The sequence below is a fragment of the Mchenga conophoros genome, linkage group LG6 (genome assembly GCF_057382185.1).
Source record: "Mchenga conophoros isolate Kocher_MC1m ecotype Shallow Benthic linkage group LG6, M_conophoros_male_GT1.1, whole genome shotgun sequence".
NCBI lineage: Eukaryota > Metazoa > Chordata > Actinopteri > Cichliformes > Cichlidae > Mchenga > Mchenga conophoros.
Window position 1 is genome coordinate 3,133,910 of NC_140531.1, and position 24,276 is coordinate 3,158,185.

A 24,276-nucleotide genomic window follows, 5' to 3' on the forward strand; every position below is an offset into this window, starting at 1 on the left:
TCTGTCCTCTACTGTAATCAGTCATTCAGCCCTGCCATACCAGCCAGTGACTTCATGAAGGGGATGACAGAGATATGGCAGGGGATGATAGAGAGACTCGAACATGTGGGAGTGAGATTTAAATATCCTATCTTGTATGCTTTATTTTGTCTGGCTTTGTTTCTGATGACCATCAACCTGATTAACACAGTGATGTATAAGGGACATTAACAAAGTTTTAGATCAGAGGTGGATATCATACAGTATCAAAGGTGCTGGGGTTACTCTCTCAGTTACTTTAAAGGAGAAAGACTTTGTTTCTGCATTCATCCTCTGCATTTTCCAGAATGGAAGTTATTACAATGTTGGTGATGCCATTAGATCTACCTGAGACAGTTGGGGCATGCCCTGGTCATACTACACATGGAAAGGAGAAAGGATACTTCTACATTTCAAGCACTAACTACCTAATCCAACCCTCTTGTGAGTGATGAAAACTTCACCTGCTGACGTGATTGTACAACACTTGGCTAGAAAATTGGGTTGGGGAAAAAGGTGTTACTTTTGATCCCAAAACAAAGACACAAGTATATGAACTGTTTGTTCCTCCCGTCACAGGCACTATGGCCAAAGGTTTTGCCTCAGAGGGGGAGTATCTCGGGCAGCTGAAGGATTATTGCCGGCGCAAACTTCACTCTGTGGATCGCTTAAAGAGGCAACTGGAGGTAGTGTTTTTTGATCGCTATTTGTTGTCCACTACCTCCACTGTCAGTTTTATGGACATAAAAGGATTAAAACAAATAATAATTGATCTGAGAGCGAGGCTCAGCTTTCAATTATTTGGCATGGGTGGTCCGGGGAAGGACAATTTAGCTGCCCTCCTGGAAGCTCTCACCGCTTGGTATTCTCGGCATCAGCGGCCTTTCCGATCATTATTTATTGCCAAATCGCTTGATCCTCCCTTAAGGAAGAAACTGCATCCTCGCTATCTTCACCCCACCACACCTCCACTCTTTCTTGTGGCTTCGGTTGAAGTGGCTGTCATGGGACCTGCAGCACAGTTAGTGAACCTGTCAGCCCAGTCAGGCTACACAGAGATGGAGATTCTCCCCAGGGCTTCCCCAGAGGCTGAGTTTGTGACTGTTGCCACCTCTGGACCCCTGGAGAAAGTAGAACCTGGTGGGCTTCAGTCCTCAGTTCAGTCAACAGCCCAGCCATCCTCAGTTCTGCTAGCTGCCTAGCAGCCACCAGCTTAGTTAGCTGCCCAGCAGCCACCAGCTCGGCTAGCAGCCACTAGCCCTGTTTCCAGTGTCCCCGCTACCTGTAGCCCAGTTAGCCACCCGGCCTGTATCCCAGTTAGCCACCCGGCCTGTAGCTCAGTCGCTAACTCCACTACCGTTTTCACCTCAACTTCAGTTGCCCTCTGTTCAGTTGCCGCTAGCTCAGTCCCCTGTTCAGTTGCCGCTAGCTCCGTCCCCTGTTCAGTTGCCATTAGCTCAGTCTACCACTCCACCACCTATTACTCCACCACAATCTGCCACAACCTGTATCTCAGTCTTCAGCCCCGCTACCTGTAGCTCAGGCTTCAGCCCCGCTACCTGTAGCTCAGGCTTCAGCCCCGCTACCTGTAGCTCAGGCTTCAGTTCTGTCAGCCATTCAGCCACCATCACAACCAGCCTCACTACAACCTTTATTGCAGTCCATAGCGCAGTCAGTAGCTTTGTTGGTAGCTCAGTCGTTAGCTTCGTCCCCAGTTAAGGCTCAAGTGTTGTCACCCATCCAGTCAGCCACTCATCTACACCCTCAGCCAGTGGTCTCAACACCTTCTGGTCCTGCATCAACTCCTGCTGGAAGCTCTAGAGAGCCAATCCAGTACTCCGCGGCTCCCATGCCACTGTCTGTCTCCGCTGGCAGTTCAGAAGAACTGTTAAAACCGTCTGCCTCTGCTTGAGGGTTCGAGGGGCCCGTTCAGCCGCCTGCCTCCGCTGGAGAGTCCCGGGGTCCCATCCAGTCATCTTCAGGAGAGCCCAGCTAGCCTTGTGTCAAGTTAGCTGGGGGTTCAGGAGAACCCAGCCAGCCTTGTGTCAAGTTAGCTGGGGGTTCAGGAGAAGCCAGCCAGCATTGTGTCAAGTCAGCTGTGGGGTTCTGGAGAGCCCGGCCAGCATAAAGCCACTTCAGCTAGGGGTTCCGGAGAGCCCGGGCAGTATCAAGCCATGTCAGCTGGGGGTCCGGAGTGCCTGGCCAGCATCAAGCTTCGTCACCTGGTGGGTCCGAGGAGCCTGTCCAGCATCACACCTCGTCAGCTGGGGATCTCAGAGGACCAAGCCGGCACATCCTCGTGTCCGCTGACATCTCTGGGGAGCCCATTCAACCACCACCTGCATCACCACCTCCAGCTTCCACACCGTCGCCTGCAGCATCACCACCTGCAGCATCACCACCTGCAGCTTCCACACCGTCGCCTGCTGCATCACCACCTGCAGCTTCCACAAGTGGCCTGCACCATCTGGTTCCACAGCTGCCACACTGCCGTCTGGTCCCATCTGGTCCCCTCTGGTCCCCTCCTCGTCTGGTCCCGCCTCGTATACTCCCGCCTCGTCTGGTCCCACGGTTGCTACACCGCTGTCAGATCCATCTTGGCCTGTACCATCTCGCCTTCGCTAGCTGCTCTCGAGGCCCCTAGCTGGACATCATTATCGTCAAGTGCGGCCTCCTGAACGATTTCGTTGCCGCCGCTGGCTTAGTGGTCGGCCTCCGGAACTGTTCTGTCGCCTTCCGTGTGGCCGGCCTCCTGATTTGCTTCGCCTGCATCACCTCCGCCGCTGCTGTCCGCACGGCCGGCCCCCTGAACTGTTTTGGATGTGGCTCATGTGCTGTTGACCTCCGGGTTGAACCCCTGAACTTTTCATGGACTCATGTTAGACCCAGTTTTGTTTTGTTTTGAACTGTTTTCATGTGTGTCTGGAATCCTGCTCCTTGTCTTTTGTTTTGTTTCTGTCCACCCATCCTGGACCCCCTCCACCCGCCCTGGTCTGGTGATCTTGTTTTTGTCCTTCTGTTTTTATTTAGGGCTGTCGGTAGCCAGCCCTTAGATGGGGGGTACTGTCACGGTTCTGGGTTTTGACCCAGCAATTTAAGTTTCTTATATTCCATTGTATTATGGTTTGCATTCTGATTCTTTACTTATCCTGTTTTGATCATTATAATTCTGTTTCAGCTTATTCTGGTTTAGGTTTTTGTTTTGTCACCAGCAACAAAGCTGAGGTTTTGAGTTGTATTCAGTCTCCTGAGTCCTGCGTTTGGATCCTCATCTCTGCCTGCCCGCACTCCTAGCCTTGACAAGTTATGTGCAATTCAGGTCCATATAAGTGATGCCTCACTCTCTCAGATCCCTATTTTGAGGCATCAACTGTCCTGAATACCAATAGACAGAAAAAAAGTTAAGATCACTCTACTGCAGACATGTTTTGTTTTCTACATTTTATTCCACTGAACTAAAATTAATGCAGCCACTTTTAAATGTAGTATTTTGATCCTGATGGAGCCTATATGTAATGAATTCATCAACCCTTGAGGGAGGAACGTGAGATACAGTGCAATCAGAGCTTTGAAGTGAACAGCTGTACTGGAATAAATGACAGGAATCTTTGATAGATTCAGGAGAGGTCTACCGTGACACAATTTGGGAAATCTGACAAGTGATAGAACGGCTATGTTGCATAATTGGATTTAAAGCATACTGCGCTAAGTATGAGGAAGTTGGTTCTTTTATGTTTGTATATTTGGTATATTTGCATATTTTACTTCCATGTTGCTATTGTTGGAAATCCTTAAATCATATATGTCTAGTAACAAAGATATACTGAAGAACACCTTCGCTTCTAGATTATACAAGATTAAATGCTACTAACACATCCAGGTATGCTTTGAGTGATTGCCAGTGTGTTTGGGATTATTGTCATGCTTAAAAATGAAGACATTGCCAATCAGATGATTTACAGATGGTATTCTGTGATGGATCAAAATATGACAGTATTTTTCTGTGTTCATAATTTCATCAGTTTTGACAAGATCCCCAAAATCACTGGGTCAAATCCAGCCCCAAACCATGGCAGATCCTTCACTGTACAGATAGCTGTAGAAAGACACTTTTTTCCTGATTAGTAAGTGGCCGGCACTACCTCGTCAGCTATATCCTCTCCATAAAGTCAAGTTTGGCTGGATGAAAAATATGAAGTAATATCGGGTGACTCACAGATTTGAGACTTTTGCACAACTTTTGTACTAAAGTTGATTTGTAGCATGGAACCCAGGGTTATTGTTAGTAATGGGCAAACATTCATTGGTAACATACAATCTAGCATATGAAAGCATCATCAAGGTTTCTTCTCACATAATTACTCCTTCAGAAAATCAATAGATAGATTTGGGGTTAGGTTTGGGGTTAGAAAGCGATCCCTATGAGTGCCACCTACTCCAGACTTTTTGTCAAATGGTGAATAAAAATCTGTAAAGAACATAAAAATAAAACAAGCAAGACTGTTGTAAAAAGGACACTTAACGCTGCAGCAAATTTTCTAATCTGGGGATTTAGTGCACAGAGAGGTAAAATAAGCATTTTAATTCCAGTTAATTATTTTATGCTGACTGTGCTCTCAGTGCTGCTGTTATTCCTAAGGTGACTGATATGGGTTAGAGCTCTAAAATTTACACTGGATCATTTTAAACATTAAAGTTTTCTGTCTCACACCCTAATGAAGCAGATGTGGAAGTCACTTTGTGGCAGATCAAACTAAAATGAACAAACTGAGTTTTTAAATTAATGAGACAGCATGGTGGCATGGTGTGGAGTTTGCATGTTCTCCCCGTGTTTGCGTAGGTTCTCTCCAGGTAGTCTGCTTTCCCCCACAGTCCTAGGACATGGACTGTTAGGTAAATTGGTGATTCTAAATTGCCCATAGGTGTGAATGTTTTTTTGTGTCTCTCTGTTAGCCCTATGACAGATTGGCAACAGGGTGTACCCTGCCTCTCACCCTGTGGTAGCTGGGATAGTCTCCAGCCCCTAGTGACCCTGATAATAATAAGCAGATGGATGGGTGAACTGTAATTAATTATTTAATAATTGACAGGTTCTTGATGTGTGTAGTAGCCAGGTCTGCCGCTATGTTTCAGCAGAAAGAAACATAGCGGCAGATTAGAATGAAGTATAACGTCTTCTCATAATGATCTAATGACCTATATATTTAATAGTAATGCTCAATCTGGGAAACACAAAGACAAGTGAACCACCTTTGTAGTACAGACAAATAGGCTGCTCTGGAACCTGTTGATTTGGTGATATATAACCACAAAGATGTCAACCCTTTAAAGCTGATTCCAGCATCAAAGACAACTTTGCTGTGTTCACATTGTTCCATTCATGTAGTTAGCACACTGGTTTTGCCATGTCAACAACGTGCTGTCACTGGTAAAATGGAAATATCACCAAACATGTGTCTTTCTTACTTACTTACTAACATAAAGTACAAAAATAGCAGACCTGCCTTAAATAAGGCAAACTTTACTCTTATCACAAAGTTCGACTGACAAAACATCCAACTTAGAGAAATGTGTTACTGTTACTATCAGATAGGATATGACATGCACAAATGATATAATCTACAAAAAACCCAGTGGAAACCATCTAAACACGTATGTCTGCGCTATATGATAAATCTAACGTTTTCTTTTATTAGGAAAACAAATGTTTATGGTGAGAAAATTTTCCTGAACTAAACAGTTTTTCCAAAATAATATTTCAATTTGTGACAGTGATAGTAAAAGAAAAAAGCATCTACAATTTTTACTGACATTCCTTAAGAAAGGAAACATAAAATAGAAATACTTGTCTTTGTTAGAGACAATCTGTAAGTTGTTTGGGCAACTTTCCAACTGGCATCCAGTTAAAAAAATCATTTTTTTCAATGTCACACCCACAAGAGGAGATGTTTTCGATCTGACCTTCACAAATAAAAAAACGTTAATAGAAGAAGTTTGGGAGTTTAACGTGCAAAGTCACAACTGGCACATTAAATTAAACCTTCATACACACACACACACACACACACACACACACACACACACACACACACAATCATTTTGAAGTTCCATTTAAACTGTGTTAGGGTTAACTGTTATTATAACACACAGCCAAGCCAATCATATGACCTACTTAACAAGGGAAATTACTTCTAGAAATCCAACTTCTGCATAACCCAGTGAATGCCAGTTAAATATTAAAATAATGATCTCAGATCATTATCACTTGAACGCAGACATCTCTGTAATGTGAAATAAAAATGGTTGTTTAAGCTGCTGCTTTTCACCTTTGGCTTCATCTACAAAGACCCCATATTCATATTTGATGGTCACTTCCTGATAAAGAAAATCATCATCATTTATTAATGATCGCAAAACATTTCACCACGATCGTTTCGGACTTTGATCAAGTAGAAAGGGTGTGAAATCAGCTGCACCCACGTTCGAGTATTACTGGCAGAAAGTGAGTTGTATGTGTGCTGTCAAAGTCGGAGGCAACGGGTGACTATTTCACACTGAGAGGTAAATATTCACTCATAGATAACATCATAAGCACCTTCCTCTTTTTCTTTTGCCTCTTTCTCCCTTGCTAGTCCCTCTCTTTATTCTCTCTGGGTAAATATACATGCTTATATCAATTTCTCCCTCGTGCTCTCTTTCTGCTTTTATTTATACTTCACTGACTACAGAAGTGAACTGCTTATCTTCACAGAACAGGCTGCATAGTCAGTCACTCTCTGTGTGCATGTGTGTATGTGTTAGCAGATACAGCGAGAGTAGCAGCTTTTGGGCAGCAAGGTTTGATAACTTTGTTTTTTGGGACAAACTGGTCTATCCCCTCGCATGCAAATGAAACAGACAAAGTGTATGTACAGTAGTGGTACATAACAGTGGTGCAGAGGATGCTGCTGGTTGGTTAAGGTTTGGCACCAGCACTAAACAGATTTTTATCTACAATTTTCCACTTAAAAAAGTTCCCCTCATGAAAGATGGAGCTATATCATTGGCTAAAGGGTTAGTATGTGTAGGGATGAATGTACAGTTCCAGTTCTAATGTGTGTATTTTTGTTTGAAGATCATTCTCTCTTATGTATTAAATGGTGGGTGAGCATGTCTACTAAAATTCACAAAAGCACAGACTTAACGTCTGACGTATGTCAATGAATTTTCATCGACTGTGAACAAACATACAAGAAGATTTAAAAAAATGACTACAAAGTACTGCAGTTACAAACACTCAGGAAGTTAAGGACATAGTTATCGACTGAGCAATGCAGATGCTGTAGTTACAAAAAGTCAAATTGTATTTCAAATTTGCATGTCATATTTCAAGTATTTGCAGGATCTTTTGCTGCTGTAAAATTGAAAATGCGACACAAGTAAATACAAAAATCATTTTTCCTATACCTGCAATTATTTACTTACAAATACAGATAATTATTATCTGTATTATTGTATTACTGTATTATTAAGTCTCCTAAAAATGATTGGGCCATAAAACTAAACGTAATTCTCCATTACATCATTTTGGAATATATTCATTTTCTGTAAATTTGTAGTCAACACAGTGCATGTTTTTAATTAAAATAGGAAATTTTGGGAATCTTGTGTCTTCTGTTTGTTTTTTGAAATTAGAAGCAAAGAGAAATTAAAAGCTTTAAAGCTCAAGAAATAATATAAAAATGATCAAATAAGAGCCCCAGGGGGCCGTTAAAGCACAATTTCCTCATGATAGTCTGTAGCTGAAGGCCTCCCAAACTCCAGCTACCTGCTTACAAGGGCTTTGTGTGCGTGTGTGTGTGTGTGTGTGTGTGTGTGTGTGTGTGTGTGTGTGTGTGTGTGTGTGCGTGTGTGTGTGTTTAAAGTTATTTTGTTGATAAGAAAAGAAAATGTAAGTAAAAATCGGCATGCAAATATGAAGTTGGAGTGCCTTCTCTACCGTAATACACCTGCTGCAAATAAGAAAGGCTATGATCCAACACAGTGACTGGGCGTTATTTTAGAATAACAGGAACAGGAAAACCTTTGTTGGCGACATTCAATATGCTGAATACTGCTTATGGTTGCCATTTTTATAGTAAAGATATTTTCTGTGTAAACATGTTTACGGATACTTGTTTTGATCCTGGAGGGACGCTCTGGGCTCCAGATAGACTGAAGCATGGACAGTCAGCAACTCAAATAATGAAAGCTTATGCTGATGAAATGTCATATTTATACCTATAAATGTATATTTATAAAAATATACATTTAGATTTTGTATTGTATTTATTCTGCACAGAACAATGTAAAAGCTGTCACCTCACAGGAAGGCTTACAATAGCACGTATGTGTCCTGTAACTGCAGCCAATCTTATTGTGAGCAACTCCCACAAACCACCAAGACCACTCAAACTAATAAAAGATACTGAAAGAAATATTTATCTGATATAATTGTCCAATATTTCCCTTAATGTTCCACATTTTTTTCTTTTAAAATAATAAACAGTGTCAATTCAGTTTCACGTACAAAGGCCTTTTTCCCCTTACTTTTTATTTTGAAATGTATGTCAAATATGAACGCACCCTGCATTGTCCTGGTCCAAGTGCATTCCTTGCTCTGCCAACCAACTGAATTGAGCTTTTTCAAATGCTTGAGTCTGATGATGATGTTGATTCCACAAACAAAAGTCTCCTTCAGCAAACAAAAACTGTGATTGCTGAGTTTTTACTAAACCATTTAATATCACTCGTCTGGTTGATATGTGGCTCTGCCGAAGGTTTGGGTCTCTTATCTTTCTTTTGTTGTATCTGTAAGTAAAAAGACTAAAAGACTCACTCTGGTTTTTCATTTTCAGTGCAGCTTACACATTCTCTATCCTGCAACAAACCCCACTACACATGATTCCAAATGTTTTCCATGGTTGGAAAGCACTTAAACCATATTGGCATGTGCCCACACTGTCCAGCTGAGCTGCAAGTCAGTTTTCTCTGTGGAAATGCTGGCATGATAGAAAAACTAGAGATGGTCGAATTCCAATCCAGGGCTAAGTGCGATACTTAATTGTCCTTAGACATTAACAGTGAGCTCCAAGGCTGTTGTCCTGCTATGAAAGAGTATGCACTTTGACTCACTTGTGTTTGTTTGTGTGAAGGTACTGCATTATTAATTGGTTGCTGATAAACTGTAGAATATTTATTTTAAACTGAACTTGGATCCTTGAGGACATTGGTTCAGTTGCTTTCTTTTCTTTCAAAGCATGACAAAGGAAAACAACACACAGCTCCCAGAGTACCAAACCGTTGGATGGAATATCAAGAATCAGCACTGAAACACAGCACCAGCTCCTATTTTCAAATTTTGGAAAATCGTGTTTTTGGGAATTTCAACCTCCCCGTCCAACGTAAAAAACTTTCCAGCCAGCCGAGGGAGTTTGGCAAGTCCCCGAGGTTGTGATAAGCTATTTAAGAAGCCATTTATATTTCATTTCAATCAGAGCAAATCCACTCTAATTAAAAAATTTCATTGTAAACCAATCAACCTTTGCAGGCGACTTCCCATTCCCAATAATCAGGTGAAGTCATTAATGAGCGACCGCTAGCTCTTAATTCCTCCCCCCACTAAGTCCATTCTCTCTTTTGCATTTTTATTTCCTTCGGTAAGAATGGAGCAATAAAACGATAACAGAAGTTGCTGGGGAGAAAACCTTTAACACTTGGAGTAATTACTTCTCTTTGTGTCTTTCTTTTTAAATTAATTTTAATTACAGGCGTCAGTATTGCCTGTAAAATGTCCACTTTAGTCTAATCTAAAGTAATGTAGCTGCTAATGAAGAGGGAATTCAGTGTGTGGAGCCAAATGGCCTTTTGGCTGTGAGTCTCTCACCCACAGGCTCACTTACATAGTGGTCAAAGATACATGGGCAGGTGGACTCTCTCTCTCTCTCTCCCTCTCCTGCTGCTACTTCAATCATGAAACTGATCACTGATCAGCTGATCGGCTTTTCTGTCGCGAGTCCGTCTCTCTTGTTTGTTTTTGGCCCACTTTGCACCAGAAAGAAACCAGCGGCTGAACAACAGCAGCACGTTTAACCTTGATAAACTGTTCTTCTACACCAGGATCTTTTTCTACGTAGCTGACGGCTTCTAACTGTGAAGGGGCGGATCTAGCAAAGTTTTGCTATCTGAATCTTAAACCAAAGTTTTAATGTGATGTAAAAAGTATGGAAGTCCATTATTGTATATCGGAACTATTAAGTCTAATACCCTAGTAAGCTATAGTACTTTTTCCTTTGGGACTGTACCATCTGGGCAGTCTGCAGTTCTGTTGAAGACAGATGTTGAATCTTTCATCTTTCATTATTTCATTATTGTAGACAAATTATTGATTTCTGTGCATTTTTTTTTTTTATCATGCATTAAATTAAAGTTGATCTAATCGATTAAGCATCATGAGGCGGATTGTGATTCCCTATTTTTTATTTATTTTTTTGCTGGGAGTTGGCAACCATATTAGTTAGGTTGTTTAATATTTCTGCTAAGTACTCTTTAAAATACCAGAACAGGGAGGATGGAGCAGGTTTAAGTTTGTTAGATCTGATCAGTTTTGCTAAAAATTGATTATGAACTTATAAAAAATGCAGCAAAATATTTTAAAAAACAGTTTTATTGATTAAAAAACACTATATCGGATTCATGTCGGTATCGGCAGATATCCAAATTTATGAAACTGGTGTCGGACATTAAAAAGTGGTATTGTGCCATCTCTAATATATATATATATATATATATATATATATATATATATATATATATATATATATATATATATATATATATATATATATATATATGTTACCCCACTTTTATCCTTCAATCCTTCAATCTCAGGTTTGGGGGTCATTGCCCCAAGTGCTCCGATTACCACGGGGAGCCCTGTTGACTTCACATCTTCTTGAGCTCCTCTGTCAGCCTTTAGTATTGCTAAAAGGAACAGGCAACTCCGAAAACATTAGAGCACTTCTGCAAATATGTGACATCTTGATAAATCGAGCAGATATTTGAAATTTACACGTACTCGCATGAAAATATCTTAAAAGTTTATTTTGTGACCCAGACAGAGTAATATTTCAAACTCTGCCACTCTGTGTTCCTCCGCCACTGCCTCGTTTGAGTTTTGGACAAAATGCATTCTGGGATATTGCATTTCGTCATTTTGAGCGGATTGGAGACAAAAATCTGATTTTTTTGCATCCAAGTCTGTGATTGGCTGGTTTTGTGGCACAAATATAACGGTGTACAGAAAGTTGAACACGCACGGGCACAAGCACATTGCGAGCAAGCGCAAATGCAAAAACTGAGCGAGAGGGGCTGCTGTTGTGTGTGTGTGGATGATAGCAAACACTGAAATACATTTTTTGCATGCAGGAATGAATTTTGTTCACTCAAATTTAGTTTGTCTTCGCTGAAAATAAATTTATCCTTAAAATACAACACTTGCACCTGCAAATTTCTTTTACGTGCGCTGACATTTTTTTTTACGTGCGCTCAGAAGAGTGGCACTACGAGCAGGTTCAGACTGAGTCCATCAGTTTTTGTGTGAAACTGATTTCTGCAGTAATTCACAGAAGAATTCAGACCAAGATTTTTCCTCCTTCATGGAAGATTTTGTGAAACATCAAATTATCTTTGAATCATCAAACACTTTGGTTCTGTTTTGGCACTCAGACCTGCTGAACAGCTGATGATTGTGGCCTGGTTTAAAGTAAATCTTACCAAAAGGAATTCAGCAGGCTAAGCCACTGGGACCAGTTGTAGTTGGATGTTGGCATACCTGGCACCAGAGCATCGAATCAGGGCCAACTCTGGCAAGCAGGTACATTTGTGACCCTGTGGACTAGATAATTGTAGCAACTCTTCAACTTTCTTTAGGCGTCAGGAAACCCTTTGTACTTTGTCTTACCATTGGGAATTTATCATAAATCTGGTGTCAGCTCAAAAACTAGACACAAACAGCTGTTTAAGATGCATCTGAAGTGTTAAGGTTTTGTAGTCACATGATCAGGGTTGCAACAAGAAAAGGCAAAGCACTGAGCATCAAGCGTTCACTCATCACTGGACACTTTAGTATCTTTAGAAGCACAAAGGTTATCCTTACAATGGTGGTTTGTAGAGAGCAGTCCTGCAACTCTGATGACAATTTTGCAGCTTCATACAGGAAAACAAGCTGGACCTTTAAAAGAATACCAGACTAGTTACCCATTTGTATTCATTTAGAATCACAGTCTTGGAAACATCGGTGCAACGCCTCTCAAGGCTTTTCAAGTGTCACATCTGCCCCTGCAGCCAGCATGCACACAGAGAGCCGTCCTACTATAGGACCACCCTGCTAATCTCTACACCACTGTGCTCCAGATACACAACAGATACTCTGTAAAACATCATCAGAATTAATTCAGTGTTTCATTCAACTTAAAGGAAACAATAAAACATTAAAATCAAACTCATTTAATAAACCCAATTTTTTCCCTGCAAAATGAATGCATGCATTTTACACCTTAGACGTCTGTACACACAATGTGTTTACTGTTGTTAATGTCACAGGGGGTTAAAACGGCAACAGTTGTTGCCGGTGGGATTAAATGGGTTAATTTACCTAATTTGCTTTAATTTCCAGTCCAAAGCAACACAAGTACAGTGTTGCTGCTTTGATTGAATGTGGACCTTTGCTGGAAAATGTGATCTACAATTTGATTTGTGATCTTTAATGTAATGTCACTCTATACAACAAATCATGCAGTCTAAAGGACCATGGTGGCTGTTAATCACTGGCGTCAGTTAAAGCCTGTGTGAGCTTTTTTATGTACCAGTTTTTAAAAGGCTCTGAAAGTCTGACACTTTAAAAACGGGAGATTTCAAAAACTGCACAATGAAATAAGAAGACAGAATGACTCGCAACATTTCAACATGGAGGACTAGAAAGAAGCTGCTGAAGAAGTGTGAGGGCCTGCTCTGTGTACGATTTCTCTATGAATGGAAACGATAAAGATGTGCTGGAGTCCTCGGTGTGCGTTCAACGAGCCAAAGTCTGATCACAGTTCAGAGTCTGCAGATATATCGGAAACTTTTCTCTTTACATGCACGCACACAGCCAGGTGCTGTGCTCAGAACAGACAACTACACACAAACACACACACTTGTAGATGCTCATACCTCCTTGGTGCTTCATCTCGATGCCATCCGCCATTTTGTGATATGTCAGAACAGGAGAAAATATATCCTGAAACGTCGGCCACACAAAATGAACTCGACAGTTCACCAGCGCAGTCCGTGAGCCAACAGTAAAAAACAGTTCAAATCCAGCACCTTGTTTAAGAAATGTTCCCTGGCACATTTTCATTGATACATTTCTTTCCGTCTTTTTGGGATTTGTCTGGTGATTTGATCAGATTTCCTTGGTGACTTGATGAGCTTTGTGGAAACTCATCCCTCGGGTTGCGCGACTGTGGGCCTGTAATAGTATCACGGAGCTCCCCCCTCACTCACACGTTTCTGTGATTTGTGTGTGTGATAGAGGCCTCAGTGAGAGACCAAGCGCTAACCTTTACTGAATTGGCTCACACTTAATCCCCTCACCCTGGGGTGACTGGCACAAAAATTCTACGCTCCCTCCCTTTACATGCTTCTTACAACTATTTCACACACACACACACACACACACACACACGCACGCACGCACGCACGCACGCACGCACGCGCACACACACACACACACACACACACACACAGGAGACATAAAATGTACACGCCATCACCAAACTTGTTCTAGACCCATCCTGCATCAGTTGCATGAACGTATGTCACAGTTTAAACCACACAAACATTCATTCTTTCTGTATTTTGTTTTCTTATCAAACCATAGAAAATACCAACTGCACAATATTTTAAAGATCAGTATGGGCACATTACTGAGTACTATTCTCAGATATTATCCATGCACAGGTTTAAAGCAGAGGAAAACTGATCCAGCTCACTGCTAATGAACGCTCACACATGTATGTGGTAATTCAGATTATTGCCAGAGTTACATGTGCTGCAGAAATGTTCTTTGTCCCTTTAAAGTGCTGATGAAGGGATGTTATGGTCTCTTTTACAGACTACATAGTAATCATTTGGAGTTGTAATTGGACTGATGAGTGCCTGCAGTCACTTTTATGTATTGTGCATTCAATCACTGATGGATTGTGTTTAGTAAAGTAATTTGCTAACCAACGCTCTCCTGCACAGGCAGTTCTAAACCATCTTTCAGTCACATCTGTGCTGTCAGTCCTCTGTGGATGACTCGCACACACTCCTGCACACCTCAGAGGGAAGCAGTCATGACATTCTTTTGCTAAATAACACTACTATCCTCTGCTGGAAACTCGGACATGAATACACACACACTGCTTCACACAAGTACACAGAATTTCACATACACAAGCACACACAGCCTTTGATGCACACAACAGGAGAGTGAGTACAGAGGGTAGGGAGCCAAACCCCTCTGTGGAGCTTTGGATTATGGGATAGCAATAAGAAAAAAAGAGAGGCTGGTGGGAGTGATTCAAGGAAACAAATAAGAAGAAAGAAAATATAGAATAAAATATAATAAAATAACAAAAAAATGGAACGAGAAAAAAATGAAAACAAAATAATGCTTTCACTTTTCACTTTACAAGAAAAAAAATGAAGTTGAATAGGAAGCAAATAACTAAGGAAGAGGTGGAAGTGGAGAACAAAAAAGTTAGAATATGAGAACAGGGCTCCAGAAACACGTGTAAGAGGCGAGGAAAAAGGCAGAGCAGAGAAACAAAGCACAGGAGAACAAGAGGCCGAGCAGGAAGAGAACAGAGAGCGGGGGAAAAGGAAGGATTAAAATCAAATAGACTTACAGGTGCTGTTTTTCCACTCCTTTAAAAGCGACTGACTGAAAGCTGGAAGTGGCTGCAGGAAAGAAGAGAGCGGGAGAGAAAGGGGGGAGTCAGCTGAGGTCACTAGTTTCTCAAGGTAAAAGGAAATATAATATAGAATTAATGCAAACATACATCCATCATTTATTTACTTTTCCATTTTTATTTTGTAGTGTAACAATGCCTGTGAAATAGCAATAGATAATTCAATAATTCAAGGATAAACAAATGCTGAAGGGCAGTGGAGCTCTAAAAAACAAGAACTACAAAAGAAAACGTCACAACCAACATAGACACTAACATATTTGTTCCCATAAGTACTGAATGCACACACACGCACACAGTCTGTCATTATAATCTTGTGCTGTCACAGTTTTCAGCAGTGTGTCTATATGCTGCTCAACTGTATATGACCACATATAATGACACTGTAAGCGTGAGTTTGGATTACATTAAACCAATGATCCACCTCCAAAATAAAAGCTCTCTAGCACCATCTGTTGACAGGGACACTAAGATACATGTGCTGGGACACGACCTTAACAGACCTCCACCCGCTCAATAACGACATACTGAGATGGAGCAGTTTAAAAAATGTGAACATGAAGTAACATTATAGCTAACATAATATAGTTATTATAACTAACTAATGATCTTCAGCAAATAATTCAGTGGTGCTTTAGTTAAGATAGAGGAACAGACACGGGGCAGGGAAAGACAGAGAGGTAACGAGGAATCATGTCTGTGTGAGGAGGTTTCTGCGTTATCAGAAGTATGCATTATGAAATGGTTAAATGGGGTTTTTGTACAAAATACGAGGCAGTAAAAAGTAATAATAAGTAAATAATAATCCAATCCTATCAAACACTGCCAGCGTGTTATTTAAATATACAGAAAACAAGTAAATAGAGTTCTTTGTTTCCATGGATCATGTAAGGAAGGAGGGCACCAGTGGAAAAATCTGTGTGTTTCATGGAAAAATATGGAGACACAAAAGAAAAGAAATGAGGAAAAAAGGATCTGTCTCTCACACACGCATTCACATCTCCAGGTCTCCACGAGCTGCCTGTGCTCAGTGTACGAGGGTCAAAACTGAGCCGCTGAACAACAGTCAACATGAGTATATTGTTCTTTACACTCTATTCTTTTCTTTGATTTTTATATTTTATTTAGTTTCATTTTTTCATCAAACATATTTCTTATTAGGAATGACAGCTTAAAGATAGAGGATATATTGAACTGATTATGAAGGATTTTATAAAAATATTTTTATAACATTTTGAACATTCATAAAGTTAATGATTCAGAAATGACCCACTGGACCCATAAAATATATCACATCTTCATCATTAAATGACAGTTTAAAGGAAGAAGATGCCGTATATCAGAGCCTTTAATAACATCTATAGCATTCAGCAGTATAGAAATTATAATGTTTAGTGACTGTCACACACGTGATTTAATTTAGAGGACAAAGAAAAAACACACACAAACACACCTCTAACTGTGATAAAGTTGTTATGCTGTGTAAAATGTAAAGTGCTTAAGAAATAATTTAATAAATAAATAAAATAATTTAATAGTATCCATAATCACCAAAATCATTTTTATGAAATGATTAAATCGTCATGCACAAACCCTTAAATCGAAATCGCATTTTTAAGGTTGAAATATTATTATTCTCTTTATTTTGCAAATTTACAGTTTTACAAAAAAAATGTAAAAAAATAGTAAAGGAAAAAGACACAACAAAGTTTTTTAATAAAGTCCAAATTATAGCCATTTATGTACATTCATGAATATAACTGTGTTTTAGTGTTTGAATGTTATGTGTTCATGCTCAACTGTGAGTATACTTTAGTTTAGTAAATAAGAATATCATGTCTCATTCTAAACACGTTTTTGACAGATTTCTAAAGTATTTGTGTCTTTTTGTTTTTGTAACAAGTGGTTTTATACATTTTTTAGCATTCTACATGGAAACCGAATGCAATGATTTGCAAATCTCATGAACTTATGAAATAAAATAAAATGAAATCATAAAATGATTCTCATAAACACAAAATATTCTCTATGGAACATAGAAAATATAAAAACACACACACACACACACACACACACATATATATATATATATATATATATATATATATATATATATAAGTTGGGGCAGCAACATTTTAAAAAACTTTCTTTTAACAACAGGGAATAAACATCTGGGAACTGAGGATTCCAGTGTTTTCCATTTTAAATGAGTTTTTGCTCCTAGAATGAGGCAACACTGAGTTATACTTACATACAGCTGTTTCTTTGGATGATAGAGCTGTAACATGTATTTGTCGATGGTATCTGTGCTCACAGCCAGTGATTTTGTGAGGTTTCGGAGCCTATGCACTGATTTCCATCCAGTGACAGCATCATGCCTATTTTTTATGCAGTGCTGCCCGAGGGCGCAGAGATCACGGGTACTGATTTTTGTTCTAGTCGTTTGCACACAGCTTTTACACTGCTGGCTTACATGTGTTTTCTACGATATGTCTTGTCATGCTGCACAGCACTTTGATGAAAATTAGAACTACTGTTCATTATTTATGCAGCATTTTTAGAAAACATTTACTTTGCACCTGTGCTTGTCCTAAATGCTCATCATCCTACTGTCCAGAATTTCCACAAAATCTTCACATCCAAACATCACAATGTTCCACATGTCGGACATATCACACTCCAATCTGTTTGGTTGAGAACGTTTCCCTTAATGGCGGAGTCTTTTTTTATACTGAAATGTATAAAAAAGAAAGAACAAAATGAACCAAAGAACAAGCAGATTAATATTAATAGGGCCGAGCAGATGCACCAGTGCTGTCTATCTACTGCATGTCTTCTCAAAGTGAAGCTTAACCTTAGAAAAGCAAGGCTCACGCACACTACAGCTCTCAGATTTCAGCTCAATTTTTACAGAAGTGCTTGAGATCATGGAATAAATAATCACCCATTTACATGGTAAATCAATAAATTCCACGCTGAGCAGGTGGATGCATGTTCCACCCAGATAAATGCACAGTTGTGATTCGTAGGCAATGAAATTAAAATCACTACCAAAGTTACATCTCCTTATGAATTAGGACAGTCTTTACAAATATTTGAAGCAGCAAGGTCCCCGTGACTTATCTACATTCCGAAAGCTTCAGATCAGCTGTCCAAGTTCAGATAAATGACTGGAAGTACTGACAGAAGGCTTTATCAACATGACAAGAGAGAAAGAACATCCTGAATTCATTCTATTTTTCACCCTATTTATTTATTTATTTATTTTAAAAAAATAAATAAATTTTTGCCTTTTTTGGGGCAAATCTTGATGACATATTAAGTAAAAAAAATGCAATTGTATTAATTAATTCCTGAGAATGATTATGGATCAGGGAGTACGGTGCCCCAGGAGAAAAAGAACTTGTTATAAAATCCCACTGAGTAATCTGTTCTGATCTCAAGGAGATTGTATCAGCTTCTAAGGTGATAGATGAATAAAAACATACGTTTAGATAGGTGTCTCAGCATATTTACCAATAACTCATTCATTAACCTTTCTTCACCATCTTATCTGTGAAATGTATCATAAAGAAAGAACAAAATGAACCAAAGAACAAGCAGATTAATATTAATCGTGGTAGGAGCGAGCACATGCACCAGTGCTATGTCTATCTACTGCATTTTTTCTCATTAAAGAAAAAAATGTCAGAGCAAAAACCTGACATTTCCTCTTCCCCCTATAATACCAGTCTTCCACACTCTTCGCTGCCCACTAAGAATTTGCTGTTGGCAGCTGGCAGCTCAGTGTATGGCCTGTTAGTGAGCTCCTAGATATCACGAGGGAGGGGTTGGACTTGTACAGAAGCAAGAGACAGAGTCGGGGGAGCTTCACTGAGCTCCCCTCACCCCAACCCAGGCCTAATGGTGTGGAGCAGCCCCTTCACTCCTGCTGCTCTCGAAGCATCAAAACTACAGGAAGAGAGTCAGGAGTCATGTCCTATTCTCAGTTTCACTCTGCTAAACAGGTGCAGGAATGCCGGTTTGAGCCCAAAGAAAGACAACATGTACGTTTATACATGCATGGGACTGCCACCTCTTGTGAAGCACAACTATGGAAGAGCTGTATGAGTTTTAGTTCCTTTGAGAAAAACACATTGTACTTGCAAGGGTTGTGTGTTCTAAGTGTGTGTGTGTGAGTCCCTCAGAGCAGGACATGGCTGCAATGACAGAAGTTTAATCCCTCTGGATTTCTGGGTTTGAGTTTAAACAAGAAAGCGAGTTGAAGCATAGTACACCCACTCTTTCAAGTCTTTACCCAACTGGAACTTCTGTCAAATAAAAACCTCTGTCCAATAAATACTACGGAGGAAGAAAGCCTCTGGCACCAGCTTTCCCCCGCTGTGAAAGTTTTTAAGAGGCAGCAGCGTAAGCCCTCTGCTGATATTGGCCTTTGATAAAAAATCAGTCGGGTCCAGCTGCTGTCGTTCGTCTCTGATATGATGGAGGTTTCTGCCTGACCATAGCTTGTGCTTTCATTCTTATTATTTTTATATAAGATATTGTGGCAAGAAAACTAATCATTTCACCGCTGTATGGAATTTAAATCCACATCCCGGTGTGAAACCTGCCTCCTTCTGCCGATCAATTCTTTTCCCCAATCCAGTTTCCCAGGAATTATATTCATACTGAATGATAGAGCGTTGCACAACCAATACTAATGTTAAGTGATGCTGCAAACATGTAGAGACTGCTGTTCTGTGGTAGTCGGTTGATGGATGACAGTGGAACAGTTATGACACGTATGGATATTAAGAAGCATCTGTCACTCATACACCCACAGGGAGAGTTTTTAAAGCTAGCAGGGACACACCATGAACACAGTACGTAAACATTTCAGAACTGAGAGAGTCCAAATGTTACATATATATAAAACAATGCTGAGCGGTTAGAGTCAGCAGTTCTACAAGAATATTTCATTACAATACAGTTTGAAGGCTTCATATCTTCTCAGCAGAATATTTTCCATTTTCATCAAACTGATGCAGTACAGCAAGCTGTAAGGATGATGCAATTCTGGGCAGTTGTCCTGTTTGCCAGTTTGTCTTCAGTACAGTTCAAGAAGAAAGGTAATAATAAACATACAGGTATGAAAGATTAGAGACAGAAGAGCGAATGAATGTACCTATGCAAATGAACACAAACAGAGGTTGCTTTAACAACAATGTAAGCTTCCCTTAAAAAGAAATGTTTTTAAAGAGGTTTTACATTTTGAAAAAGAACCTAGCCAATCAGCAGTTCAGAGAAGTTACAAAGCAATATCATTCATATGACATTATCACTACCACCTATTATATAAATAAAAACAGAACTGAAAAGAACAGACCAAGTACATGAGACTGAACTGAAATGAAAACACACACACTAATGAAAAATTCACAGCTTTATTTTCTTTTACTGTCCTGCTTATTCTAGAAAGAAAATACAAAAAAAACGTCAGTGACAGCCACACAGGCGTGGCTTCCTCTCGCACAGTGTGAGCACAGCCTGAGGTTGGACGTTTGGCCTTCTATGGTTGTGAGCATACTGCCACCTAGAGGCACACTGGGAGGATACGTTCCTTAAGTGATACACAATGAAGGAAACGCTCGACATGGTCATGATGCTGGTCCTCAGAAAATGGTTAGAAGTGTTCAGAACTGTAGAATACTGGGCCTAGCACTTTGTCAGTTCGTCTGTGTGATGACACAACACTGACTATGTTACAAATTATAATTCCTAAAAGGGCAGGTTAAAAACTCCAATCGTAAACTCCGTCTGTTTCATTTGTGTCGCCATTTTCAAACCACTTTAGGTTTAGATTTAATAAACTGAAGTAAACCCACACTAGATAAGACATCCAGGATATATATACATGTAGATATATAAATATTCACAAATGATTTTCCTCAATCACCCTTCCACCTGCTGTCTCTCTTAGCCAAGGTCACATGACAGAGACATAATGCAGTCATGGAGTAGCTGTTGATAATCAACATGATTCCTCTCTTTCTCCACCATTCTGTGTTTGAGCACTGTTTAATGACTCTGCTTAATTTCTCAGGGGAGAAACAGTAATAAGTGATCACTGACAAAAGGATTTCTTTGGAGACATTCACATTATCTCTGCTTGGTCACCCAGCTCAGCTTGTCTGTTTATGTTAGTCTGTCTGGCACTTCTTTACTGTAACATCCTGCACAATCTGTGTGCAGCAAATATTTGGATATTAACCAGTCAACTTCATTACAATAAAATGTGCTCCTGGCATTTTTATAGATGTTATTTTAAGACATCTACACAACCTAAACACTCGTGCTGAAAAAGCAAACGCCAATGTGTCATGGGGTTCTTCCATAATCCTCCAAATGACAGGTGTGACTGGTGCCCATGGATCCACACCCTTTAAAAAAAAGGATCTGCAGCCGATCTCCGACTGCCTGACAGCACCGGAGACCCAGGAGCTCCTGTGCCAAGGCCCTAATACAGAGTTTGTTTTTTAAAAATATAATAACAGTCAGGAATTTTTAAGGTTTTTGTCGGTCAGTGTATACTACAGCCACACATCTTCAAGTCGATTAAGCAGAGCAATAAGTCAAATTATAAAAGCAGTACCGTTTTGCACCTAATCAATGACTTATTCCAGCAACAGAACATCTTCAAGCTAAGGATGAGTATGTTGCCTGCCTGCTGGCATATTCACTGTTACAGGATGATATCTGCCATCTGAAACCGGACCATAGGAGCAAGAAAAAGCTTATCATGGAGTTTTATCAGAGTGGACCAACTAAGCTCATGGCTTCTCTGTGGGCCTCCTGCTGTGGTAACAGCAGTTACTGCCCCTCCACTCAGTGCTCAGTCCAGCGACACCACACTCCCCTGCTCCGATTTAGCCACTGGAGGAGCCTCTGGCCAATGAGAGGTAGCCCATTCTTGGGGCTAAGCCAAAGTCCCAAGTGTGGCACATGCCCTGGGTCCTGGTAAAGAGCAGCAAGGTTAGTGCTAGACACATTCTTTGTCTACAAGCAGAGGCGATTTGGCTGGTCAACAAATTTTATTTACTGTAAAAAAAAACATGGATACAGAAACGTATTATTTCTGGTGTGGGACCACTTGAGTGACCAGTTCAGTTCTCCTGACCATGTGCTCCTGTGCAAGACGATGTTTAAGGCACTGCCTCGGTCGCTACCAGAGAGATGCTACTCGGTCAGCTCAGTGACACTGAGGACTGTTGTTTCACCAAAGAAGCAACAGCTACTGGACACCAAAACTGATCTCACCAAGACACTTCTCATAATGGCCCGCTCTCCACCGGACACTGCTGTGTCCCCCTACTTGGGTCCTTCAACAATTCTCCTCCAGACTGCCTTTCTTTAGCAGAGACAGCTACACAGCTCGCTCCTGCAGAAGCAGCAGTTGGCACTTTTCTTGTTTGGGTACTGCTGCCGCCACTGCTGATCCTGCTGTCACTGCCCCAACTGTTGCACCACAGCGCTCACTTGCTACAATCCTCACTAACTGCTCATCATCTATCACTATCTTAAGGCCGCGTTTACCAATGGTGCTAGTTGTTGGCACCTCTATGGTCTGACAAAGGAAGTGCATGATAGCTGTACCTTCTGCTATCCAGGTACCTTTGAGAAATACATTATTCCAAATGTTCTGCAGCTGTTGAAAATAAAACACCACAAAGCTCCTGCAACTGCACCACTAATGAATCAAAAGGTAGTCAGCCTCAAGCAAGACTTTGTGCACCTTGTTGACAGCCAAACAGAGGCATGACACCGGATTGGAGATGATAAAGTGCTTATTCTGCGTCAACTGCCCATCTGGATATAAGACTATGAATAAAATTCCTTTTGTGGACAAATTCACATCATTCCTCAACCACCCTGAACTTTTTAAAGACAGATCACCTTCGCCCAAACCACTGGGATTCAAATATTCTGTCCACAAATAGTAAACTCATCCCTCACTCCTCTAGGATTTCTACAGCTTAATGCCTTAATGCCTGTTAGCTATTCTTACTACTGTTAATCTGCACAACCACTGTTTCATCACCACCATTCCTTTCCCAGTCTTAAGGTCTGCCACCTCCACTCTACCATTTCCGGAGAAAAATACTGACCATATTTCTTCACCTAGACTTAATAATCGAATTACTGTGCAGTGTAAGCCTCTGCTTCTCCTGTAGTCATTGCCCTTTGTAATCGTAGAAAGTTTTATCTGATAAATTATTTATTCTTAACAATTCTTTAAAAATCCTACAATGATTTTCTTAAGTAATTTTCTAATTAGCCCTCATCTGTTGTTAAATTTGACAAGATAATTTTGTAGGTGACTTTGATTTGAATAATTAATTTAAATTTATGATCCCTTCAACATCCCCTGCAGACAGATTTCGGAGACAGACACTATCTCTACTTTTAAGATTAGGCTTCAAACTTTCCTTTTTGCTAAAGCATATAGTTAGGGCTGGATTAGGTAACTGAATCCTCCCTTGGTTTACAGTGCAGTAGGTGTAGGCTGCTGGGGGATGATGAACTGAGTGGTTTTCTTTTTTCTTTAGTCACCTTTTCCACTCACTATGTGTTTCTACAGCTCTCTGCATTTAATCATTACTTAATATTAATCTCTGGCTCTGTTCCACAGCATGCCTTTTGTACTGCCTTCCTCCCCTCCCCCACAGCAGTTGTTGCCAAAGTGCTTGCTCATAGGGGGTCATATGATTGTTGGGGTTTCCCTGTATGTATTATTGTAGGGTCTACCTTAAGATATAAAGTGCCTTGAGGTGACTGGTGTTGTGATTTTGTGCTGTATATATAAAAAAGTTGAACTGAATTGAATCAAACTGTACAATCAGAGAATTTTTTAACATAAGACATATTAACACTGTTGTGTATTACTGGCTGCACTTAAAATGCTGGGGCTGACATAATACAGATATAACTCATTCCAGAATTCGGGGGCAGCCAAGAAAAGAAATAAAAAGCTTAACTGTAGAGAGCTGCCCCAGCTTTCACTACTGTATTTATTTCTTTGTCTATTTTAAGAGCTGTGTCCATTTTCATTGCAAGGTTGGTAACAACTGGTTTGACACAGGATATGAGAGGACTAGTCAGACGGTCGGACACCTGGGCCATTCTGTCCAAACATAATGATCTCTGTTTATTAAAATTTAATTCAAATGTAATTCAAATTTAAAAAATTCAGAGACAGCCATGCTGT

The 24,276-nt window shown here is 40.3% G+C and overlaps 1 protein-coding gene across 1 annotated transcript in view; it reads right to left on the reverse strand.

The window, feature by feature from the left end:
• tenm3 (teneurin transmembrane protein 3) overlaps positions 1 to 24,276 on the reverse strand; it is an 810,020-nt gene that overhangs the window by 653,374 nt on the left and 132,370 nt on the right. Inside the window, exon 2 of the mRNA XM_085275827.1 lies at positions 14,970 to 15,021. The gene's annotated coding sequence lies outside the window, so the exon portion shown is untranslated. The remainder of the gene's footprint in view (positions 1 to 14,969; positions 15,022 to 24,276) is intronic.